The following is a 16136-nucleotide window of genomic DNA, read 5'->3' as shown; positions in this document are numbered from 1 at the left end:
AATTCGTAGAGAGGATCATCAAGTTGCCTTAGGTGGTGACTGGGCAGCTATCACTGCAGCAGATGGTCAGCAAGTAGGTGGTGCAAAACCCGAACCCCTAATTGCTAATCTTCCAGGTAGAATAATTGATTTAATGAAGACTCTGATGCCCGCATTGCGTGTTAATTGGGACAAGTTATCAGCATGCAGGCAGAAGAAAGACGAAAGTGTCTCTGACTTCTTCACGAGGTTTGAAGAGACTTTTGTAGATCATAGTGGTCAGGACATGAGCACAGGAGGAGGGCAAAGACTGTTTGTTGATAAATTTGTGCATAATTTGTTACCTGAATTATGCAATAAATTAAAAGATTCAGAGAGTGCGTGGGCTGTGTCCACAACTGCGCAAATACTTGCGACTGCACAGTACTACGAAAACAGGGATAAAGAGGAAAAGGAGAAATCAGAAAAGAAAACGAAGGATTTAAAGACTAAAGTTCTTTAGCAGCAGGCGTATCCGCCTCGCACGAATCAGACTAATATGCAACAGAGTTCGTATCAAAGAACAGATTATAGTACATCAAGACCTCAATATCAGTGGAACCAATGTGCGTACTGTAAGAAAGAGGGTCACTACAAAAATGAATGTCCGATCTTAGCGCAAAATAATGCAGCAGCAGCTCAGAGAGGTTGTGGTGGTTTTGTGCAAAATTCTAGAGGTCGAGGGCGAGGTGCTATGCCTCCACAAACGAATGATCGCCCTTCAAATCACTTTGATCAACGAAATGGACAGTCTACTCAGCAAAATAGATCTCAACAATATCTTGTTGAAGACTATTGTGAAGTGGATGAGGGATTTCACCAAAATGGGTACTAGGACAGCCATGGACAAAGAGAGGGAGTAGTATCAGTTCCAGTGGATCAGAGTGGGTCTTATGTCGCAGTAGCAACATCAGGTGTAGTCGAACCGTTTCTGTTGGATACTGGTGCCGCAAAAAGTTCTATCATTCATGCGAAACTCCCTGGCGCACCTTTGTCCGGCTCAACAAATGTTTCTGTAGGTTTTTCAGGCGCCCCTGTTTACAACCCGATATCTGGTCCTTTGTCTATTTCTGTTGGACCATGTCACTTGAAAGCACCTCTGATTTTGACAACAGGTTGTAATGAAAATCTGCTTGGTTTAGATTTGTTAAAACGACTATATGCGACATTGTACTGTTCTCCGGAAGGAGTACAGCTTACGTTGGGTAAAAATATCACTTCTCCGATGTACTTGTCAATGGATGCACTCCCGCCAGAGCTACGCTCACTCCCTGATTCTCTTTGGGCGACTGGTCCTAATGATGTAGGCCTTTTAGAAATACCACCATATGTAGTAACTTTAAAAGCGAATGTAAAATTTCCAAGAATTCCTCAATATAAAATATCTAGTGAAGGTGAGCGTGCACTTTTATTGATTGTGCAAGATTTGATTAAGAAAGGTGTGGTTGAAGAAACGAGAGGAAATGTCTGTAACAGTCCTGTACTACCGATTTTGAAACGAACTGATCCTACCAAGCCTCCAGTTTATAGGTTTGTTATCGACCTTAGAGAGGTTAATAAAATTGTGGTCCCGCAGTTTCCTGTAGTGCCAGACATTACTGCCTTGTTAACACTGATTCCTGCTACAGCTACTTGGTTCTCAGTCATCGACTTGAAGAATGCCTTTTTCAGCATTCCGATAGCCAAAGAAAGCAGAGATATTTTCGGCTTCTGTCTAGGAGGTCGCAGTTTCAGATTTAAACGCGCTCCACAAGGCTATTGTGAGAGCCCATCTATTTACAGTCAAGCATTAAAAAGCCAGTTAGATTCCTTTGTCCTTCCTCCAGGTTCTGCTCTAGTACAGTATGTAGACGATCTTCTAGTGGCTGCCGATGACAAGGAACCTTGCAAAGCAGCTACGATTTCGTTATTGCATCATTTGTCTAATTTGAATCACAAGGTGTCACCTTCGAAAATGCAATACTGCTGCCAAGAAGTGACCTACCTAGGTCATCTCTTGTCAAAGGAGGGAAGGAAGTTGACCCCAGAGAGAATAAAAGCAATTACGCAGATGAGTGTTCCTCGCACGCAGAGAGAAGTACGTGCCTTTTTAGGCATTACCTCTTACTGTAGGCAGTGGATCCCAAATTTTTCTCTTTTAGCAAAACCGTTGGTAGCTTTGACTGGGAAAAATGTTCCGAGTCCGGTGCCATGGTCTGATGAATGTCAAGAAAGTTTTACTGAATTACGAAAAGCATTGTGTTCAGCTCCTGTATTGGGTACACCTGATTACAGTAAGCCATTCACGCTCTATGTTCATGAAAGGGAAGGTTGCGCGTTGAGTGTTCTGACACAGAAGTTCGGTGATAAACAACGCCCTTGTGCGTATTTTTCATCAACATTAGATCCGGTAGCTAGAGCGTTGCCTAGTTGTTTGAGAGCTACAGCGGCAGCTGCGGCTTCCATTCGACAATCTGCTGATTTGGTGATGAACAACATGCTAGTAGTCATGGTTCCTCATGCAGTGGATACACTCATGAATCGAACGAAGACACAACACCTTACCAGTGCGAGACTATCTGGTTACGAGCTGACATTACTAGCGAGTCATATTCAGATCAAAAGATGTAATGTATTGAATCCAGCAACGCTGTTGCCGACTGATCAAGAGTCGAGTGATTCCGAGCCACATGATTGTTGTTTTAAAACGGAGGAAGAGACAAAAGGACGCATCGACTTAAAGGATACTCCGTTATCCGATCCAGATGGTACGCTGTATGTGGACGGGTCATGTTTTAAATTGGAGAATGGTGATGTGACTGCTGCTTACGCAGTAACGACTTTGAAGACGATTGTGGAGACTGCAAGAGTGAGTCAGAATTCTGCCCAAGCTGCAGAATTAATAGCTCTAACAAGAGCGTGTGTTTTAGCTAAGGGAAAGAGAGTGAATGTCTTTACAGATAGTCAGTACGCATTTGGCGTGGCCCATAGTTTTGGCCGTTTGTGGAGAGAAAGAGGTTTCATTACGTCCCATGGGACTAAGATCCAACATGGTCAGCTAGTTAACGACTTGTTGGAATCTCTAACCTTGCCGACTGAAGTTGCGATTGTAAAGTGCAGTGCTCATAAAGCAATCACGGATGATGTTGGTCGTGGGAATGCTTTTGCTGATGAAATTGCTAAACAGACAGCTAGAGACACGATGAGCAGAATGTATGTTGCTACGTCTGCAAGATGGATTGCTGACTCTGGAATGTGTGAGGATACTATGGAAAGTGTGAAAGAGATTCAGAAAGAAGCAACTGAGGAAGAAAAACGTGTATGGAGAGAAAGTATGGGCAAGTTGGATTCGAATGGATGTTGGATTGATTTGACAGAACAGCAGCGCTGGATGCTGCCTGACGCGTATGTGCTTGCAGTGGTGACAATGGCGCATGGAGTAGCGCACATAAGTTCTAAAGGAATTTGTAAGATGTTGGCTCCAGTCTGGAAGAATGATGGGATCAGTAAGTGTGCAGAGAGAGTGGTGAAAAATTGTATGGTATGCCTGATGCATAATCCTGGCAAGGGAACTCCAACTCCAGCTGGTCATTTCGCTCCTCCTTCCTGCCCCTTTGAAGTTATTCAGTTAGACTTCATTCACATGGATCGCTGTAATAATTTGAAATATGTCCTGGTGGTAGTTTGTGCTTTTTCCAGGTGGATCGAAGCATATCCACTAAAGGACAATACTGCCCTATCAACTGCCAAGATTCTTCTCAAAGAATATTTCCCTAGGTATGGAATGCCACGGATTGTATGGTCAGATAACGGAAGTGAGTTTATAGGGAAAGTTATGCAGAGTGTGTGTGCCGGTCTAGGGCTGAAACAAAAATTCCACAGTGCGAACCATCCCCAGTCTGCTGGTTTAGTGGAGGGTTATAATGGCACCCTTAAGCTAAAACTAGCTAAAATACAAGCATCCACAGGTTTAGCCTGGCCAGACGCACTTCCTTTGGCTTTGTTATCAACGAGAGCAACTGTACATTCTAGAGTGGGGCTTAGCCCCTACGAAATAGTTTTTGGCCGCCCGGCAAATATTTGGGGTGTGCCAAGGCCTAAAAAGTTTTGTTCTCTAGAATATCCTATGTTGATAGACTACCTTTACGACTTGACTGCTAAATTGAGTCTTATTCACCAACAGGTTTTCGATGCTTTGCCAAAGCCTCCGGAGAGTCCAGGGCATCAGCTGAAACCAGGCGAGTTTGTGGTTATCAGAAATTTCGCGAGGACGAAGAACCTTCAGCCGAGATTTGTCGGCCCCTTCCAAATCCTACTTGCAACGAGAACAGCGGTTCGTGTGGCTGGACGCAAGCACTGGGTGCATGCATCCCATGTAAAGCGTGTGCCTTTGCCACTTCCTTACGACGACTGGGTGAAGAAGGGAATTGGTTCCTCCGAATTTGAAAGCACGCCAGAATTCATCCCTTTCAGCGATGCCGAATTGATCACTGACACTCCAAGCTCTGACTCTCCTCCAGAAAAGACTCTTTTGAACACTGAACATTTGTCCCCTGCATCAGAAAGAACTCTGTCATCTGCGAACTTGAACACTGCAACAGCTACCAGTGAAACGTTATTTGCTGATCAGACAGTACCTGCGAAGCAGAGATATAACTTACGAAACCGTAAAATGGACAAATAAAGCAGGCAACTGCCTATTGCGATATTTTGAAATTTTTGAACTTTTGCCTTCAGCCAGGAAGTTTGCTATTGTTTTGTTGTTTTTAAAATTGCCTTGCCGTCTGGGTAGCCGTAGGGTCGTGGCTGTGTGCCTAGTTGAATCTGCAGGGGTCTGACACAAGGTCGATCTTTCTGTTGGTTCTGGGAACTCCCAGGGCTGATAGAGGCATTTTCATCTACGTACACATCATCAGTGGTCGCGAGCGGATTGTAGAAGATGGAGCTTCCTGCGCTGCAACGAGAAAATGTGATTTATGTTCGCAGAAACAGACTTTATAGAATTCTTCATAGCAAATGCTTTTTGATGCAATGTGCCATTACATTCTTGATTATTTTGATAACGTTGGTGGGTGGAATCGTCTTCAGTATAAAATTAATTTTTGTGCCAGTTACTACAGTACCTCCCCTTGATCCTGTTACTTCTACTGTTTCTTCTATACACTCTTTTCATTCGTTTCCTGAACATGAGCAAGCCCGACGCTCAGAGTTCATTAACAACACTTTTGTACAGCTCTTGCATCAACACCAACTGGTAGTTAACACTACAGACTGCTGGGTGTGTGGCTTGATACCCCACACTATGGATAAAGGTATTCCTTATCTGGTTTTGCCTTTCAGCTACAATGGATCATTTCAGGCCCTTCAAACCATCTTTGCTTATGCCCTTGAGACCTATCCTCCACGTCCACCACGTTCCACTAAATATAACTCTGCCAACAAAGCTTTAGTCCAGGGAATTATTGACATGATCAAGGACGTCAATAATACTCCATCATACCCTAGAGACAAATTGCGAGTGTATTTAAGTTGGAATACTTCAGAGTATCGCCTTAGTTTAGGAGAAAGCAAGCGTAAAAGCTCAACTCCAATCTGGGTCGTACCTCACCGAGGTCAGGTCTGTTTGCAAGGGAATGGGAGAAATCCGAGAGCTCAGCTAGGGAGGAGTGAGTGCGTAGAGACTTATGTGTTTCCGGCTAACTATTCCCCTGCCTTTCTTACTGCTAGGGGTACCTACTTCATCTGTCGAGATAGAGCTTATACATGGTTGCCTGCCGACTTTTCAGGATCATGCTATATTGCTCGATTGTTGCCTCCGACATACACTGCTTCATCTGATTACCACAGAACCAGAGTAGCTAGAGGTGTCTTCAGCAAGGAAGATACTGCTGGTCAGGAAGCTGGAGACTTCTTCAAAGGCTTCCTTCTGTTCTGGGGGCCTATGGCCAATAGTAGAAACATACGTCAGCTAACACGGGTAGTTGAATCTACTATTACCGAAACTGCTGGTGCCCTTAGCAATTTGACAGCTGAGCTTCAGGCGGATAGACTCATGACGTTGCAGAACCGTATGGTTCTAGACGTTATCCTTGCAGATCGAGGTGGGGTATGCAGAATGATCCAATCGAGCTCCTGTGTCTTTATCCCTAATAATGCTCCAACAGTCTATGAGGCGATCTCTAAGCTACACAAGATTTCCGACTCTATTCATGTAGACAAGGGAAACTGGTCCTTCATGGAGTGGTTTTGGACTCTGATCTCAGCGTGGGGATGGAAGGTTCTAATGGTCATTGGTGTCATCTTAGTATTCCTGTTCTCATGTTGCCTGATTATCCAGTGTGGTCCTGCTCTGTGTAGTCTTTGTGCTGCAACTTGTTTTAGAAAACCATCTGCGTTTGGAGAAAAGGCACGAGAAAGGATGATGATACAACAGCATGTCACTGACCTGATGAGCATAGAATTAGACTCTGACATAGACTGAGTAATTGCCTATGTAAGGGCAAAAGGAGGGTCTGAGGTTCCGTGACGATTTGAACCCGTGTTTTCAATATTGTCGGAAATACATAATATTGGTATCAGCGAACCGCAAATGATCCATTTAGCATATCCTGGTGTTTTCGCTACACTACGAGCAAGAGCACTCCTTTTATAAACACATTTCTGATCTACCCACGGCATCCATCTTAGATCATGGCCGCCATTTTGTGTTTCTTGCCCTCACATACGCAATAACCTCTGATCACTTCATTTCGATTAAGGACACGTAGCCTTAGCCGGAGATTCACCTCTTTCATGACACGTGCACCTTAAACCAGATCACGCTGTAGCTGCATGACTCGACAAAGGCTGCCTCCTCTGCCCGAGGCCAGTCCTGCTAAACTGGTCTTCGTGTCCATTGTCCTGATCACGATTAGGCGGCCGAAGCCGGTAGCCTTGCCCATTTACAACCACAAACATCCCTTATCCTGCTTTTCTATCTTCTGCACCTGGCTCTGCTCCTTTCCTTCTGGGCCTTTATTAGGGGGAGGTATCGAAATTTACGATGAGGCGGTCCGGGTCTTGAATGAAAAGTTGACATGAGATTATGATGGAAAAGTGGGAACCCCTCGTTCGTAATGTTTTGACATCAGATATTGTCGACGATTCCTGTGTACACCAAATATTTATTGTTCATGACACAAAGGTTTGGGAATGTACTAACATGTGAAGAATTCGCCTAAAGGCCAAAATTTAGTATATAAGGAGCAACCCTCTTTGTACAAATCGAACAGGCTCCTAGTTACTGCCCATGCGTAGTTTCTGTGACTTCTGTGTCCCTGCAGTAATAAACCTTTGGTCTTTGACGCCACCATCGAGAAGCCCGTGTTTCTGTTCATTTGTGCACCAAGGCAGGTGGAACTCCGGGGTCTTTGGGTGTTGTTCCCTGACACCTCTGGACGGAACCAAAAAGTCCAGAACTCCACCAGCCGAAATTAAAATCCAAAAAACTGCCATGAACAGAAAAATAAATGCTTCGGCATCTTGCTCTATTTTTAAGTTCCCATCCCTGCCAATCAAAACAGTCGCTGGGGATAGAGTAATCTGTTGCTCTAGCAGCCCCATTAAAAACCTTTCGATTTCTTTGAGAACTGGAGTAAGACTCTGACAATGATAAAACATATGGGATAAATCTGCAGGACCTTGATCACACCTAGGACACCTGTTGTTTTCTCCCATACCCCACATGAACAGCTTGGCAGGCGTGTAGTACAAATTAAAAATGGTCTTATAGTGCTGAGCCTTCAAATTTGACGCTCTTAATATTTTCTTATTCAATACTAACGCATAATCGATGTCTACATCTGGATCCCCAATTCTTTGAGCCCAAGCCGATTCAATTTTTTCAATGTCATCTCCCAGACCCTGCAAGAGATAACTATACCCAATTTTAATCTTCTTGTCACCTTTCCTTACATAGTCCACAATTGGATTAGTCTCCTGGATTAACATCCTGGGTCTGATTGACTTAACTGTTCATTCCAATTGTCTATATAATAGCCATTGGCTAGCTGGTATACCATACTTTTGCTGAAGTATATGAAACCCCATTAATTCCTCCTCAACCATGACACCCCCCAGGCAACTAATACCCAGCTCCTTCCATAACCTACTATTGCTATTCTGGCCAAGATGAACAAATGGGTTTGTCTTCCACAGATCTAATGTGCTATTGATTTTCGGTATCTTCAAGAATCTCATTATTGACTTCCAAGTACCCCATGCACTAAGCATCACTTTACTTTTACTCCTTTTATAATATCTACAGTTGATTTCTCGTGTAAGGAGCCCCAATGCTCTTTCACCTACTAACAGCTCATATATGGTTGGGGTTCTGTACATACCAGTCAACAAACCTATTTCTTCATATTTAAATAGGACATTCATCTGCATCATTAAACAAACCCAGTGATACAGCCTCAAATTTGGTGCAGACAGTCCCCCTCCCTCCAGAGGTGCAGATAATCGGGCCAGAGATCTACGTATTTTTCCATATTGCCACACAAATTGGGAGAAAACAGCTTCCATTTTCTTCAACAGACCCTCTTCAACTAAAAGAGGAATGGCACGGAATAAGTACAGTAGTTTCGGGAACATTGACATTTTCAATACATTCACTCTACCAATCAGGGATAAATGTAATACATCTATTCTTCTTAGTTCTTTGTCTATTGCGGCAATCAAGGGTACATAATTCTCCTGTATAATTTTATCGACATTCGCATTAATCCTCACCCCAACATATACTGCAGACTCCACATACCTCTGATCGGCTTTATAAATATTGTTTGTACTGATTATTAATGTTTTTTCTTCATTCAGCTTATACCCAGAGCGGGTCCCATATGCGTTGGCCAGTTGACTCAATTCCACCATTGTTGTCTGCGGATTAGTGGTAACAATTGCCAAATCGTCTGCATATGCCAATAATTTGGTAGTGTGACCATTTACTATTACGGGGGAAATTTTATCTGAGGCTAAGATTTCCCTAATTAGGGGGTCTATATAAAGTGAAAAAAGTATAGGGTAGCAAGGGCATCCCTGACGGGTACCTCTTCTAATTACCACCTCTTCCGAACGCAAACCCATAGCTGTCATTCTAGCTACCGGATCTGAGTACATTGCCTTGATTGCTTTCATACACTTTTCTCCAAAGCCTCTTCTAACCAGAACATCCCATAGAAATTCCCAAACCACACGGTCAAAGGCTTTTTCCGCATCTAGGAGGATCATGGCCATTTCTCCCCCGTGACAGCCATAGCATCAAATAGTGAGATCGCACGTGAGGTGTGATCCGTTGTACCTCTACCTGATCGAATCCATGCTGCCACGGGGAGACTAGTTGGCCAATGATCCCCCCCAATCTCTTTGCCCACACCTTAGAATATAATTTGGTGTCAGCATTTATCAGCGATATTGGCCGATAGGAGCCCGGGTTTTTTTCTGGTTTCCCCTTTTTGTGGAATACCACTATGTTGGTCTCTTTCCAGGAGTCAGGAATCTCCTCGGAGCAGATTATGCCATTAAATAGATCTAGCAGTAATGGAGCAATTTCCTCCCCTAAGATCTTATAGACTTCCATCGGAATCCCATCTGGGCCTGCAGCTTTACCTGCTGCTAAATCCTGTATTGCATTCTTTATCACCTCCAGAGTTATATCTTTTTCCAACTCCTCCCTATTTTTATCGTCTAGGACCGGGCATGCAGGCCCGAGCCCCTTACAAGAGGGTGACCCACCCGCCTCCTGATCATATAGTTTTTGATAAAATTTCTGGAACACTCCCATTATCTCTTTCGGGTCTGAATATTCTATCCCATTATCTTCAATTCTGGGGATGTTGTTTTTATTGTTTTCTTGTCTAATCCACAGTGCTAGTGCTCTTCCAGCTTTTTCCCCTGTCTCGTAGCGCCTTGCTCTTGACACCTGATATTCTCTGGTTTCTTTCTGTGTAACCACCTTTAGGATGTCTCCCTTGATCAGAGCCATAGTTCTCGCCGTTTCACTACCATCCTTGCCTAACCCTATTTCCTCTATATGCCGTTTCTCTGTCATCGCCAACTCTGAGATGAGCTTCTCCACTATATTTCTATCCTCCTTCCTTAGCCTGGCGGAACAGCTAATCGTCTCCCCCCTTAAGGAGGCCTTGAAGGCTTCCCACACCCCATTACGGGATGAGCTGTATCTGTTGGCATCAAAAAACTCTTTCGCCCATTGTTTAAGGTGTTTTACAAACCTATCATCATTTAACAATTTCTTTCGAATGTCCACCTTGTTGCTTTCCTTGAAATATTGTGCACCTTGTATAGTAATATCAGAGGATTATGGTCAGAGACTGTTCTAGGAAGCTTGGCGATACTAACATTGCATAGCTCCCCTACCGAGACAAAGAAGTAATCCAGCTTAGAATATTTCTGAGAAGGATGTGAGAAATAAGTAAAACCTGGATCACCGGGCTCTTTTTCCCCCCAAACGTCCGCTAACCCATGCGACTGCAGTAAGGAGCCTAATGCCTGAAATACCTTAGGTTTACGTCCCGTATATTTAACTCCCTGCCTCCAATCGCCCGAAATATTCATATCTCCGCAGAAAACAATGGGAGTGCCCCAATCTGCCAGCTCCTCTTCCAACTCGTCAAATACTACAGGATCATCCTCGTTTGATCCATAGACCACACACAATGTAATGCCTAGGTTCAGTTCTGCTAGAACCCATCTACCAGACCCATCGGACTTGGTGCGTCTCACCCCCCCCACATTACATTTCCCCATGATGGCAACCCCCCTTATCATTGAGGATTGCGATGAGCAACCTAGCATTACATAACCATTCATATTCAGTAGATTCCTTTTAGCCCAAGGCAAATGGGTCTCCTGTATGCACAATATATCTATATTATTAAATTTAGTGAAGTAATTCAATCTCTGCCGTTTCTTCCAGTCATTTAACCCCCCTACATTGATAGTACATATCTTAATGTGTGACATCGTTAATATTACTGCTACTTCCGATCTGTCTGTTATCCAAAATTCTGCTAAATGCCGACTTCCTGCCCATTACCATCTCAAATCTTTTTTCTTTTCTCCCCCCTCTCCTCCCTCTCCTCCCCCCCTCCTCCTCCCTACTTTCCCTCCCTTCACCCCCTCTGACCCCTCCAACCCCCCCATCCCCTCTTTTCAGAGGCGCTCAGACCTGCTGGTCTGTGCACGTGATGGTTCGCAGTAGAAACCCAGGAGATTTCTGATAACTTTCAAAAGAAAACCCTTACAGGAGAGTTGAGAAAATAAACATAACCTAGCCTAGTACCTGTGACACCCATGTCCCCACCACCCTACACACCACCCCACACCCCACACATCATTCCTGATATCCATTCCACCCACTTTTTTTTTTTCCTCCCCTCTTTTCCCATCGATCAAAAAGTCATCTTTGATCTACTCTACACAATATTCCTAAACCCCTTGTGTGTCCAAATACTCCTTAGCTTTCACCTCGGAGGAGAAGTACAAGGTTCTCCCACCGTTGATTATTTTTAGCTGTGCAGGATTAATCAGGTATGCCTGCATACCCTTGTCTTGAAATGGTTTTATCATCTGCCTTAGTCTCCAGCGCCTCTCCACAGTAACATGGCAGAAATCTGGGCGAACAAAAAAAGTAAAGCAATCCACGTTCTTTTTCAGGTCCGGTCTTGCCCTTTCTGATATTGCCTGCCTCAGATTATAGTTACCCAGAAATATGAGAATTGCTCTGGGCTTATCCCCCTCCTTGGCGTTTTTATGAATTTTGAAGGGAGTGCGATGCGCCCTTTGGATCTCCCTTGCCCAGTCCCATCCCTTCAATACTGTGAAAGCATGCTCGAATAGTTTGACCACAAAAGCTCTCATGTCTGTACCCTCTGATCCTTCCGGTATCCCCAGTATGCGTAGGTTATTCTGTCGAGACCTATTCTCAAACGCCTCCAGCTTCCATTGCACATCTATCATCTGTACGCACTGTAGATCTACCCTGCTAGAGGCAGCCGCTGTCTCTGCTTCAGTCGATACCACTCTCTCCTCCAAATTAGTGACACGTTCTCCCAGATTCACACACACCTTAGTCAGTTTCCTTTCTACCCCTTGCATTTTTCTCACCGCTGCCTGTGATTTGCGACTTTCTTGGCGAGCCTCTTCCCTGTGCGCGGTTATCTCCTGGTGTATCACCTCCAGAAGTGACATCTGTGCCGCTTTCCCTCCCGGGCTCTCTAAAAGGGGGTTAATAGTCGAATGATCCCATTTTTGTCCTTGTATTTTTGCTCCTGTATTGGATTTCACCACCGTTGTTGGGGGGCTGAAATCCTCCTTCTCCAGGTCACTGTCGGTAACCGAGCCACTGGCTTCTTGCTCCAGACTGTCGTCTTCCTTAGACCATCCCCCCCCCCTCTGAAACTGAGAAGAAAGCCTCGCTAGGTGCTTCCTTCTTATCGCCTGTATCATCACCAGTCTCATCTTCCAACACCGGGGGGGCTATGTCTGTGTCCAGAATCAAAGTCACAGGAATATTATCCTCAACTTCCCCCAGAAAACCAGCTTTCTCTTTTAAGTTCTCTTCTAAGTTTGTTGAAGCATTTAACTGAGCTGGGGTGTCCACTATATTTTCTGTAGCCCCACCATAGTCTTTAGAGCAACCAACCCCCTCCGACACCTCAGCAGCGGCCTCATTATTAAGAACCTTTTCTTTAATAATTTTTTGAAAAATGTCTGAAATAGGGGTAGTACCTTGATTGCCCTTGGCTGCTGCTTGTTGCTGCACTATTCTCCTCGCAGGGGATGTTTGTTTTTTCTTTTTATTACCTTTTAGTTCCTTCTCCGCTGTTATCTCTGCCAACTCCGCTGCAGCCTTCCTTCTTGCAGCTGCTTTGGCACTTGCACTTGTTTTAGGAGCCATAATCTCCCTCCTCCGTTCTTTATCTCCGAATTGCTCCTTAATGTCCAGTTGATTGCTCCCCCTTCTCTTTTCTGCCTCCACAGCCTCCACAGTCTCCAGGATGCTCTGTGACTTTTGCCACGTCTTTTGCTGCAAACTTGTCTGCTGATACCACTGCTGCTTCCTAAGCCGTGAGCTCCGCCCGATCCGTGAACTCCGCTCCACAAGCTCTGCTAGCAGGCCTGCTCTCGGTACGTCTCCCGATGTGAGCAACCTCAGTGCCTGCGTCAGTTCCAACAGGAGCCGCTTGAACGGCCGGCGGCAGGTAAGGAGCATACGGCAATCGTTCAGTCCGCTTTGATTACTCTGCCGTTTTTTTTTTCCCTTAACACAAATTAATCCGACATCTTACACCGTCCTCGTTGGTGTAGGTACATGGGTGTGTAGCCTGTAGCGTCCTAATTCAAGCTCTCGAGCTGCATAAAATCCGCATCTCCTCGGCCTCACTGCTTCCCGGCCGTCCTACACGGCCGCCATCTTGCCTCCGTGTATTCGCCTCCAGTTTTACTTACAAATCCTGTGTGAATTTTTGTTTGTGTTAAGTGCCTCAAGTTGTTGAGCTTTGACAATTGTGCATAGAGCATTGGAAAAGGACTAGTCTTACAACAATTCCCTTGGCTCTGGCAAGATAAAAGTACTGTGCTATTGATATTTCATTTTTTTATAATGCACATGTTGCTAGGGTGATTCTTGGGAATTACTTTCAGTTTCAGTAGAGCTCTACCATCCATGTGAAATCAACGTTAATGAAAAAAAACTCTGTGAATAGATATTGAAGTAAGAACAAAGAGTAACAGTAGTCTAATTTACAGTTTAGAATAAAAGAACCTTAAGCCATGAGAGACTGCAGAACATCTGAGAGAGGGTCCATTGAGAAGATTAGCTATTGCTCTACTACCCGATGCCATTTTTGTCTGCCTTCTCTGACATTCCTATCCCAATTTCCCACTCTTTGCTGACAGTATTTATTAAAGTCTTCAGCACTGTTGACATGGAAAGAGACTGGCGGGTTCCATGTTGTTCCTACAGCAACATTCAGGTCTAAAGTTTAGTGGTAATTTAACTTTGACTGCAATCTACAATCACTTTACTCAGGGTAACAACTCTCCTAATAGTCATTAGGTGTCTTCAATTAGATTTTCCCACGCAGCAAACTTAACTCTGTGCATTCTGACTTCGGTTAACTACCTTTTTGTAGTGGGGTAATGAATATTGAAGATGAGGACCAGGTAAGTTTCAAATTGTAGTTTATTCCAGTAACAAAGGGGGGCACATGCCCCACATGTCCTGTCTCCACGGTGTCTAGTGTGTAGCTTTCCAAGTCATAGTTGGACACCATGGAGAAGGAACATTGAGTGTGAGTTAAGTTAAACATAAACCCATGTGAAAGTAAACATGGTTCAACACTACTTACAGCCATAACACAATGTATCCAAAACATAGACAAAGGACTGACAGTATCCAAGCCCACCACTACATCATCTTAGACCTTATAAAAAACAAATTAAGCAATGGCTCACATAAAAATTGGAAACAAATGAAAATCCGTACTCTTTACAGGCATTGCTACTCTGTGGGAACATTAGTGCATACAAAAATGCTTACACCTTACCGGCATAGATACATTGCGGGAAGAAGCTCCAACAGTAATAGGAGGTTTTGTCGTATTGGTACATTAAGCAGGACTGTGGTCTACATAATCATCAGAAATCCCTGTTGACTCTCCTCAGTAATATTTGAATCTGTACCTAAATCTGAAGTGTTGGACAGAGTGGACATAGGAGACCTGCCTCCATGTGAAAGATAAACCCCACCTGCCACCTGGATGATTTGAAGATTTCCAAAGAAAACCAATCATGAGAATCTTCACCAGTTTTGTGTATGATAATTTGTTTAGCTTTTGCTTGACCAACCTCTACCATTAGGCATAATTGAGTCGCATGAAAACTTGACAACATGGACTGAGTGCGAGACTTTTGACACATCCTTTTTCACTCTGATGGGTTGCTTGATCAACACCCAATCACCAATATTGAGATCCACATTTTTCACACCATGCACTGTGTCATAATAGTTTTTATGCACATATTAAACTGCAACAACTCTCTCTTTGAGCATGCTATTATTTTTCCATTGACAATTTTCTACTTCTTTCATAAAGTTATTAACCCAGTCAGGACGTAGGTCAGATCTTGGTTGTCTTTTCCTTAGAAGACAAAAAAGCAAAACCACCATGGTTGAATGTGGAGTGAGATGATAAGCCCACACCTTTTTCGAAAATAAATTCTTTTAAAGAAAGTCTCCTAGCAATTGCAGACTGTATACCTTCCTTTAGGAACCTGTTCATCCACTCCACTAGACAATTCAAAGTTGGCGAGTGCAAAGCCACTTTCAAATGTTTGACGCAAAACTTTTGGACAAACTCCTTCATTTGTGAGGATGCAAAATGTGTACTGCTGTCATTAACTATTTCCTTTGGATATCCTTCTATATCAAATACCTCTTTCAAAAATGTTATGACCGTGGCAGTAGTTGTTGCACTCACTTGTTTTGAATATACCCATTTGGAGAAATAGTCCACTAGAACTAGTAGGGATCTTTTGTCAGAAGGTAATTGTTTGAAAGGTCCTGCAAAGTCCAAAGAAACCTTGTACCACACATCACTAAGAAGAGGGACTATGTGTAAGGGAGTTTTGTTTATGATCCAATGTTTAACTGAAGGTAAACATGTATTCCACTCTGAAACCAAACTCACAATTTGGATATCTAATGAGGGCCACCCAAAAAATGGCTTAAAATTTTTACAAGCAGCTCCTACTCCAAATTGACCAAACAGTGGCTTCAATACATAACAGAATACCATTTACAAGGGACAGTTCGTCCTCCACATTTGCAAAAGGTTAGAGAGATGTAGTCAAAGACCTCTCCTTGGGCCAGCCCTTTTCAACAAAGTCCATAACCGTTGTCAACACATTGTCAGACTTGAGAGCATTCAACCATTCATCATGGGAAACTAGACCTGAAGAGCTCAAAATGTCATCTAATGTGGCTATAACAGATTCATTTTCATCAAAAACCTGTGTTTGATCTATACCTTCCACTGGCATCCTAAAATAGCAATCTGCCCTGGAGTTTTTGTCTC

This window comes from Lissotriton vulgaris, chromosome 11, assembly GCF_964263255.1.
Source record: "Lissotriton vulgaris chromosome 11, aLisVul1.2, whole genome shotgun sequence".
Lineage (NCBI taxonomy): Eukaryota > Metazoa > Chordata > Amphibia > Caudata > Salamandridae > Lissotriton > Lissotriton vulgaris.
The sequence above is the reverse complement of the archived record's forward strand: the minus strand, read 5'-3'. Positions refer to the sequence as shown.